A 10,423-nucleotide genomic window follows, 5' to 3' on the forward strand; every position below is an offset into this window, starting at 1 on the left:
CTCCACTCCTTTGTCTCTAAGGACAGCTACCCAGCGGAGAAGCAATGAAAAGTTTCTATCTGCCTTCTCTTGGATTTTCACTAGAGATAGGAATAGTTTGAAGAGAAGTACATAGTTTATTTCTATGAAGCTTTATTAAATTTTATTATCGTTTCATTCCATGGAGGCCAATTCCATGATCTTATATGCAGTCTTCAGATAGCTGCAAAAATGAATTCTGCCTATTGATTGCTTTTTGCCTACATAGTACACTGTTACATTTATTTGAGATTGGCTGCCATAAATAGCATGCACATAATATATCTTTTGAAAGTAATTATAGATGGTGAGTTGCTGTAGTATCAGAGTAAAAGAAAGGACTAATTCATAGAAGCAACATGTTTTTAATGATGTTTTACATCTAGAAAACACAGAGAAGAAAATGTGATGAGAACTCCATTCAGCAACTGTGACATTATTATTTATTACAGAACAGTCTTACAAAAAAACCCATCTTCCAGTAAAATCTCTCAGACTGTTTTTGATTGCCCAGCAAAACTTTTGTCTGACCACTGAAAAATAGATATGCTGTAAAGTTTATAGCATACTAGTACTGAAAGACTGAAATGCAGATCTGCTGTGGAAATGTTTTCTGTGCTTCTTATAGTAAAATACATCCATATCACCAGCACAGAAATATGATCCTTGCTTTCTGCTGCTTACAATTTTATGACAGAATGGGAGAAACATTTTTATTGCTGTTCAAGAATGATGCTGGACAATGTTTCTTCCCTTAGCAAAGTTTAAAATTCACTGTTATCAACCCAAAAATAATTTATCATTTATTTATAAATTAGAAGTTACCTCAGACTCAAATAATGAATAAGGACTCCAAAGGAGCACTTGAAAAATGTGTGATATCCACAAGCCCCCTCTATCCTCAATCACTCTGTGAAATCTCTCCCCGTCTCTTCTCACGTTTTATATGAACAATTTAAAATCAGAAAATAGGCCTTCACTTTCTTTCAGTCTTCTGACATAAGCCAATATAAGCCCAAAATAAATGAGGGAGCAGAACTCCCAGGGACCTTATATATATATCACCTCTCTTAAAATTAGAAAGTCTATTAAAAAGTTATTAAATATATATATATATATATAAGGAAAACAATAAAGAGATATAATGGAAGATATTAATAAAGGGAATACAAATGCAAAAGAAGCTGCATGTGTTATCTATATTCAGGAACTTTGTCCTAATCAGTGTGGTGGCCCTAAACTCAGTACTGGCTCCAGTGCTGACCATTTGCTTGCTGTTTTGAGATTTTAAAAGATTTAAAAAAAAAAAAAAAAGGATAAATGAAATAATTTTGAATATAAGAAACAGGAAAAACACTGATAGCATTTGTCATCCCAGATTTCCTTAGAATTGCACCAACATAATATTATATGCCATAAGTCTGTATATTTTTGAGATGTTTTAATGGAAAGTATCTTATTACAGTTGTATATTGAAAGCTATCTAAATGCATATGCATGCATATAACTGTATATCTGAATATACAGATAAATAGTTAGGTGTATCTTCAGGCACGACTTTGGGTTCATTTGATAAAGCATCTTGATCTTGGCATATGTAACTTGATTAGCATTTTGCTACTAATCATGTAACCTTGGTGGTGCTTATTTTGATATCACTTTGAACTCAGTTTTTTAATTCTAGTATTTGTGTCACGTGATTGAAATTTCATTTTCATTTGGAGAAGCCAAGAAAAGAAAGAGATCAGATATAGTAAAAAAAAAAAGAAAATAAACCCAAAATTTTGCAGTTATGCATTTTGCAATGTCATTCAGATTAGCAACTTGTTTTTTAGAGAGAAGTAGAAGAGACAAACACCATAGAAAATCTTTTTTAAAACCACGGGTAAATACTTCGAAGAAGTTTAGAAAAGTAAATCTGTAAAAATATGACTTAAAATATTTGACTCAGAAAGGTAATTCCTGGCATTAACTTTTCCCCTTGTGTTAAATTACTAAACTTCCATGGATTATGAAAGTATTAAATATTGCAATTCAAATTTCATTCCTAATTCTTAATACTCTTTAAAATTACAGTTTAAAAATTCAGCCTATAATCCTACCTTTACAGTTTGACTCCCGGAACAAGATTCCCTAATAATAATTAATCACTGACAAGCTTCTTCTTTTTGAAGCTGTTCAAGAAATCTAAGTTTCAGTGTGCAGTTCTGCACTTCCCACCTTCATATAGATAAACATGTATACAAATAGGTATATAGGCTCACATACATAAACACAAGGAGTAAAATTTGAATAAAACACCTTTTCTTGCCTCATCACAATTTACCAGTTATATACACCAGTTCAGACTCACACCCTGAGTTAGTGGTTGTAACCAATTAGTTACTGGTGCAAATAATATTCCTTTCATGTAGCAGTTAATTTGCATGTTTTGAGTATAAAGAGGTCAAATTAGCCATGTGTGCATAGGACCTAGAAATGAAATGTATTGTAGGGATGGGACGGATGGAAAGGAGAACAATTATTGGACTTACACTGTCAAGGCTTCAGAGTTAGGTGCTGAAACCCCTCCACCCTCTTCCAGCTGCTACCTAACTTCTGTGTCACCTCTGGTTCTATCCCAAAGCACAAGATCAGAGAATTCACTACTTTGGACCATTTCTGAACATCCTCTCCAAGCACATAAAACCAACCAATTACAACAACGATTAAAAAAAGATATGAATCTGCAGCATCTCTACGCCCATCAACATCCCATCTGTTAAAGAGAAAAGAGACACCTTAGGATGTAGCAAGAATGGAGAATGACTGCGATTTCAACTTACCAGCAAAGTCTGGAGTGTTTATTTATTCTGTGTATTTTTTAGTACCTATTTAAATTATCCTTAGCTCAGAATTGTTGCTGACAGCTCTTTCTACTCACATAATATTTCAGAGTACCTGGAAGATCCAGTTCTTTCCAGACTCTTCAAACTAAATTTGTGTTTGCTTGTTTGTTGACTTTGGAAGAAGGCAGTAGAGGGGAAGTCAATTATGTTACATCCTGCATTTCTTCTGTTCTGGGTTGTGGTACACACAGTGTTGCAGACAAATGATAAAGTAACAGTGAACACCCACCCGCATTTTAAACACCACTTCTTTCTCCTAATTTTGGTCTCATTCATCTTTTCATACCCTTTCTTCACTCTTGAAAATTCAGTGATTTCCCATCTTTTCCACTTCTCTAGAGGTACTTTCAAAAATTCCCCCTTTTCAAGTCTGAAGCAAAACAATTCGAAAAAATGGCAGGCTCAGTGAATTGGATGGAAAAGTGTTCTTCAGTCTATGATACTTGTACAAGGCTGTATTTAGGAGATGTACTGTGAAAAATCTTTCCTCTTCTCTCCTGACTGTCCCCAAAAGAGCCCAGATCTTATGCACAAAATAAATGCACGGTGGGAGCAGAGTAAAAATGAACCACACTTTTTAGTCATATTTTCATTTGGTTACTGAAATTAATTATTTTACAAAAACTCACCAGGACAGCTCTTGTGAAGCATTTTTATGGTGTTGAAGTGGAGGAGGAGATGGTGTGTATTTCAGTAAGCTAGTGAGTTTGTGGACAGAAAATGAATAAATGAAAGAGCAAAAAGGTTTGGCTAGTGGTCATCCATAATGAGACAAGGGAAAAAAAGAACAAAGATCTGTAAAAATACATCAATTCCCTAAAAAATCAGTTTCCTAGACAAATCCTTTAATCATGTAAATGCTTCACTCAGACATTTAAAACAGAGGTAAAATACGGTGAGAAGAACTCACACTTTCTGGTACCAAAAGAAACATTCACATATCACTGATAATTTCCAAATGTGATTCAAGTACAGATCAAACCTGATAGTCACCACATGGCCTGCATTAGCTTTACCTTGCACTTACCCAGTCTCTCAGTTTCTATTCATGTCAGACTACTCTTTACAAGAGACAAATGAGATAGCTTGTTCTTTCCTTTGATTCTAACTGTCACAAGCATAATTTGCACATTTAACAGGCCATACAAACTGTACCTGTGCTTGTTACACCCTCATAATCATCTATTTCATTTTTCTCTAACAGCTTACAGGCTAAAGTCCCAATATGTCTTTAACTCTCTTGACAGCCCTTTCCTGGCTGAAATTTGATTTTTCTGCAGTTTTCAGACACACATAGGTAAGAGAGGGTTCTTTTTTCCCCTGTCCCCTTCTTAGTGATTTCTTTTGCTCACCTTCTGACATGCAGCTCATTATCCTGCAGTGTGTGCCCTATTTCTTCAGTGGTAGTCTTTCACAGATGGAAATATTTAGCTACACCCAAAAAGTAGATACACTTTATTCTCTGTCATTTGTAAAATCTCAGTCTTATTCACTGCCATACAATTATTTGAGAGATTCTCACAAGATCTGTACTCATTCTCAGCGATGCTCAACTATAACAGATAAGCTGGTACTAACATAATTAATAACAGCTCATATTTTCTCTCTGCTGTGATATGTTTGAAAACTGTAGAATCCATTTTCTTGTTTAAAGTCAGGCACATGCTGTGGATGAAAATGTAAATGCTTATGCACATTGTATCCTGCCTGGCAAACTGAATTCCATATTTCTAAGCCCAGTTTCAGATGAACATGCACTACACATCCAGCAGTACATGTTCCACAAAGCATGACCCAGAAGCATCTGCAGATGAGGGACCGAGTGGAAAAGATGCTTGAGATTGTCTGATCTTGTACATGACACTTGGGATGGCAGAAAAAACTTCTACAGAGCTTCAGCTCAGAACCTCTAAGTTGCCACATGCTGTAAGGTGCCATATTTAGTCTGGTAAATACTTTTAGATCATATTTCCCTGACCAGATATTAACATTTGTCCATTCTGCTGCAGATGTCTATGGCAAGTACAAAACCCCAACTTAGGCAGCATCCAAGCAGTTCATAGATATCCTCACACTCAAAAGTAGAAAGAAACAAGAAAAAAAATAAGTTTGGGAAAAACAGTATTCTTCTTCTAAACTTCATTCTCAGAACAGAAGGCATGAGAAAATGCAGTCCCAATTCAAAGGGTCAAGTTAGGCAGACAGTAGCATATCAGGAGCGCTTAATGCTGTACCAAATGACACCAAAAGTCTTGAGCATCTTAGCTTTCCCACAATAAATTTATGACTGTTGACTGAAGAACTTCAAACGATGCTCAGAAAACAGTGGCGCTGACACTGGCATTCACAGTGAAAATTTATAGCCAGGAGTATTTCTGGAAAGACATTCAATTATCTAAATAAGGCACGGTAATGAAAATACTGGGCAAAATTAAATATGTTACTTTTAGGTCATTTAATGAGAAACAGTAATGGAGAGGGGTAGAGTACATAAACTGGCAACTACATATGCAAGGAAAGACTCTACAAAAACCAGTTGTGCTGTATCATCTCAGTCACAACATTGAATGGCAGTGGAAGTGGTAAGCTCTACTGCCCACCATTCTTAAGCTCTCCACCTTCCCCTTCCTCACTGCAGACAGACCTTGTAGCTTCAGCTGAATACTGAACTTCCTCCCACGTCACAGGAGGAGAAGTAAGATAGGTTGCTGGCTGCAAAGGGGAAAAAGTGCCATCGTAAGACCCACGAGAACCCTAAGCAAAGATGAAGGAATTGGAGCTACCTGTGATGTCATCTCATCCCACATCCTTCCCATGTGCATTCTCCCAGTCTTAACAACACCTTTCACAACACATCAGAATTGCACTGGGCTCCTGCACAATCTGCTCTGGCCAGCATACCTCTGCACGTTCCAATCTCATTAAGCAGTAAATAATTCTGCTTGGTGTTGTGCCACTGAAAACTAACTCATTTGCATCAAGGCTTACCAGAAAAAAGAAGGAAAAAAAGAAAAAAAATCAAATCACCACCACCACCAACAACAACAACAATAAAAACCACAGAAGATGAGAACCAACTTACCTCCATCGTAGTAGGTACAATATCTTTCAAATTCTACTCATCATATTTTTCCATCTCATTCACTTCAAAAGAATTACACGGTAATCTTATACAGCACTACTGATCCCTGGCAGCTGCATCACCTCTAGACATCAGCAAAATATCCGTCAGGTAATAAACTACAAAATTAATACTAAACTTCTAGACTACGTGTGAATATCAGTTCTGAAGACTTAATTCTGGCCATTCCACCCACTGAAAAAGCTTCCTATGCCATTTAAAATACATCACTCCTAGAAATATTGGATGCTTAGTCATTGCACTTACCTGTATGCCTCTACTTCTGATTCATAATTAAATAAACATTTATTTTCCTAAATGCTATTTACAAGTTTTCCTATATGAAGATGTAACACACAAACCAGGAGAAAAGACTTAAAAAAAAAAAAGCCCAGACACCAAACACAGAACACTGAACATTACCAGTCCAGTGAATATTAAAATCACCTTCTGTTTTCTAGTTTTGTATACACAGATGAGGGCATTTTAATGTAACCAAAGACAATAAAAAACAACACATTATGCAAACGCAATAACAAATGTAAAATGATAAATTAGCGAGCAACAATTCAATTATTACTGTGACTAATTCCTGTATATGATGCCACAGCGAATGAACCTGAACTTGTTCTGGTTGACGGCAGTGTATTGTTGAAACATTTCCATTTGGTTTGTTTGCTGCTTATGTAGACCGCTGAAGTAGATAGCATCTGTTTAATGAGCTCCCACTTCATTAGAGAGCTGCACTACTCACTGAGTCATTCTCTTTAAGCATGCAAGCTGTGTAATCTGGTGCTGTTTTAAAGCAAATACTAATTTATGATTACCTGTTACATTAGGCCTCTGAAAATTGTACTCACACTGGCTTGTGTGAGCAGAATGCTAATGGCCTGATTATGGACTGCAGTGATGTCTCATGCTTACAGTCTATGAACATAAATTCCAGTCCCAAGCACATTGGCTGAATAATGCATGCAGCTTAGAAGCGAAAAGGGATAAAATACATTCACTTGGAAAACACACAAATTACAGTCTCTAGAGCCATCAAATACAGAAATGCAGGAGATAATCAGAAACATTTCAGTGATTCCATGTTATCTATGTAGACAGTTGAATGACAGCATAATTATTCATTCAGGTGTTATGATAATTATGTAATTGATATCTTAATGACAGCTAATCAAATACTTTTCTGAATAAAATGATGACAACATCTAAAAATCATAGGATCATAGAATGGCTTGGGTTGGAAGGGACCTTAAAGATCATCTAGATCCAGATCATAAAAAACACCTCCAAAAAAAGAGACTGCAGCTGTAAATGTGATCAAAGTGGTGATAAATAAGCATTATATTGTAGCTCAGAATTGGTCATAATGCACCTTCAGATAGTGTCACTAGAACTGGAATGGACCATGAGTCATTGAGTCTCAGCCCCAAAGCTGGAGGAAACTAGGTGATAAGCATTTATTTCAGATGTGTTCACAGGATATTCCTTCCATATGCTACCTTACAGTTAAGCAACAAAATGTTTCTCTGTACACTAAATACACTCAGGACACTCCTGTATTCCACAAAAAACACTGGGCCAGTAGTCAAATACATTGTCCTTCATGGCGCACACACAAACCCTGCCAATCTGACTTGGTAGAAGAATCTTTCTTAAATCACAAGATGTTTTTTTCAAAATATATGACTCTATTTATCTGCTCAGAAAAGCTAGTGGAGGGCTTGTTATTAAGCATCAGGACCAAGTCCTGGAATTACCCACAGACCATCCACTGAGCAACACTGACCCTAATCAATTTAAATTAATCACCCATCTAAGATGAAATACTGAAACCTAAAATTGTTGACCTAAAATTGTTTAGGCAAGAAAGACAACCAAGAAAATCTCTGGAGTCAAAAATGATAAGACAAACTCTCCAAAAAGGATTAAGCTTCTTTATCATAAGAACATGAAATCACAGCGGAGATGCATCCTCCTAAACACAAGTATAAAAAAGCACAACAGCAAGACAGCGACAATACTGTAAAAATGTTCATCTGAAAGGGCTTCACAAGACTACCAAGAAAGCTTAAGAAGGAATAAACAGCTCAAATTACTCACGTAGAAAACAGAATAAGGCAAAACATATGACAAATAAGGAAGGCTAGACAAATCTCTAAGAACAACAAAGAAAAAACTATTGAGAGAAATGCATAAGAATTTATTTATTGTGAGAAAAAATTCCAAATGACTATGATGAATTTCGTAGACTACCTAAGAGGAAAGGTAACTATAAAAAATGAAGGTGACTCTTCAATGAAGGTGAAAGAGTTCTCACCAGCAATATTCACCATAAAGCATGTTAAGAAAATGTTTATTTGTTTAATTACAGTGTTTCTTCCAGTACATTGAGATATTACTAAACAGGAACCTCTAACACAGGATCCAAGTTCCATCTTTAACTGATATGTTATCCAGTCTATTCTACTTCATATAGAAACATGTAATTCTCTACTCAAAACATGTAATTGTCAACCTACATCCTTCAAAGCGAAGGATGAAAATGACAAGCAATACTGCAACCCTTCAAGCTACCACATCAAGCTTGCGTTTCTTATCACCTACTTTGAAGCACAGTATACTGAAAATTTGGAACATTTGTCCAATAAAATTGATAGAACTAAAAAGTGAGGGAAGATGAAAGTCCCATGTACTTAGGAAGAAGAAGAAGCAAGGACAGTGGATATGCATTCAATGAACTGCTGTGTCCCTGCGCTAAAACATCTGTTCCATTTTCAGTTACAGTGCTAGCTCAATCAAAATCAGTCCCTGTACCGCAATGTAATCCACTTTCAATGCATGCTTCAGTTTTCAGACTCCTATGGTGTAGAGGAGTCTCTCACCACTTCCCTTTACCTCTATAAGCTAGTAGCCACAGGCCTCCATCAACAGAAGAGCGATTAAGTGCTGCACCACAAGCAAACCTTTGACCATAAGAGTTAAACATTTGGAATACCCTAAAAACAGAGGCTTAAACATAGGCATAAAACAAAGGTTTTCAGATTTCATTCCTTTACGCTTTCAGCTTAAACAATTACAAGTTCTGCAGGTTTGTTTTAGTTTGTATTTTCCCAAAGCGTCTGTAGTTCACCTTGCCTTGACTAGCACCCCAGCAGGTCTTCTGGCTAGTAGACTCTTTGTTCATGTGAGAAATGGAAAGATGAAAAGAAGCATCAACAACCAGTGCTTTCAGTTTCCTTATAAAGCTATGCTAAACACACAGCCTCTTTCTAGAAAGGATGCTTTGTGTCAATGCCCCATGGTTTCAATTCTCAATCCATGACAGGATACAAACTTTTCCACAAAATTCATAATTATTCAGCTCAATCTTATACTTTTTTTCCTATACTCCACTGTATTTATTCATTTATTCATTTGAACAAAGAGTTTATTTTCCCAAAGCTTTGAAGCCACTTCTAGGATTTTAGTTCTTTTGTTCTCAGTGCCTGAAGAGGTATTGACATAAACCAACTGGAACTGGTATTTGACTACAAAAATCTCATATTTGACCACAAAGTATATACACAGAACCTAGGTTTTGAAAGATTCCTAAACTTTGAATAAATGAACATTTATTAACATTTATTAACATTTGAATAAATTTGAAGAAATGAGTAGACACAAGAACCAATTAAAAGCTTCCTCAAAAAAATGGAACTCACATAGATTTGGTGTACAGCTAATACGTAACACTTATTGAAGCACAACAGTGCATTTGCCAGCAGCAGAAGTTAGGAAGAGGGGTAGATAGGGTAGAGACACTTCTATTTCTAACTACCAACTCTGGAATTATTAAATACTCTTCTGTTAACTATACAGAGGGAAGTAACTATGAAACTGTTTCATATAAGTACTGTACTCCATAGAGAAACAAGATTGGTTAAGAATATCTTTTAGTTGGAAAAAAAAAATGTTCTTTGAAATATTGAAAAGTACCATCTTTTCTCACTCATTTAAAGTTAAAGAGAAAAATTTGCCATTTAAAATCAAACTATGACTGGGATTTGTAACAAGACATAAACCATCAAAAGAACAAGAATCAGCCCTCTGTACAAATAAGCAGAGGCCATGAAGTACAGAAAGTTACCAAGTCTGTATCGTGTGGGCTGTCCTCCAAAGATATAGCTCAGAAAAGAAAATGATACATTATAAATAAAATGTTTTTGAAGAAAAAGGGCACATGAAACTTAGAATTGAAGTAAAAAAGAATATGGATGTGATCAAGCTATTTTACCAGTTATGGGGGGGGAGGGAAAGCAAAGGGGAAAGGGAAAGGCGAAGGCGAAAGGGAAAGGGAAAGGGAAAGGGAAAGGGAAAGGGAAAGGGAAAGGGAAAGGGAAAGGGAAAG

Source organism: Numida meleagris, chromosome Z, assembly GCF_002078875.1.
Source record: "Numida meleagris isolate 19003 breed g44 Domestic line chromosome Z, NumMel1.0, whole genome shotgun sequence".
Classification (NCBI taxonomy): Eukaryota; Metazoa; Chordata; class Aves; order Galliformes; family Numididae; genus Numida; species Numida meleagris.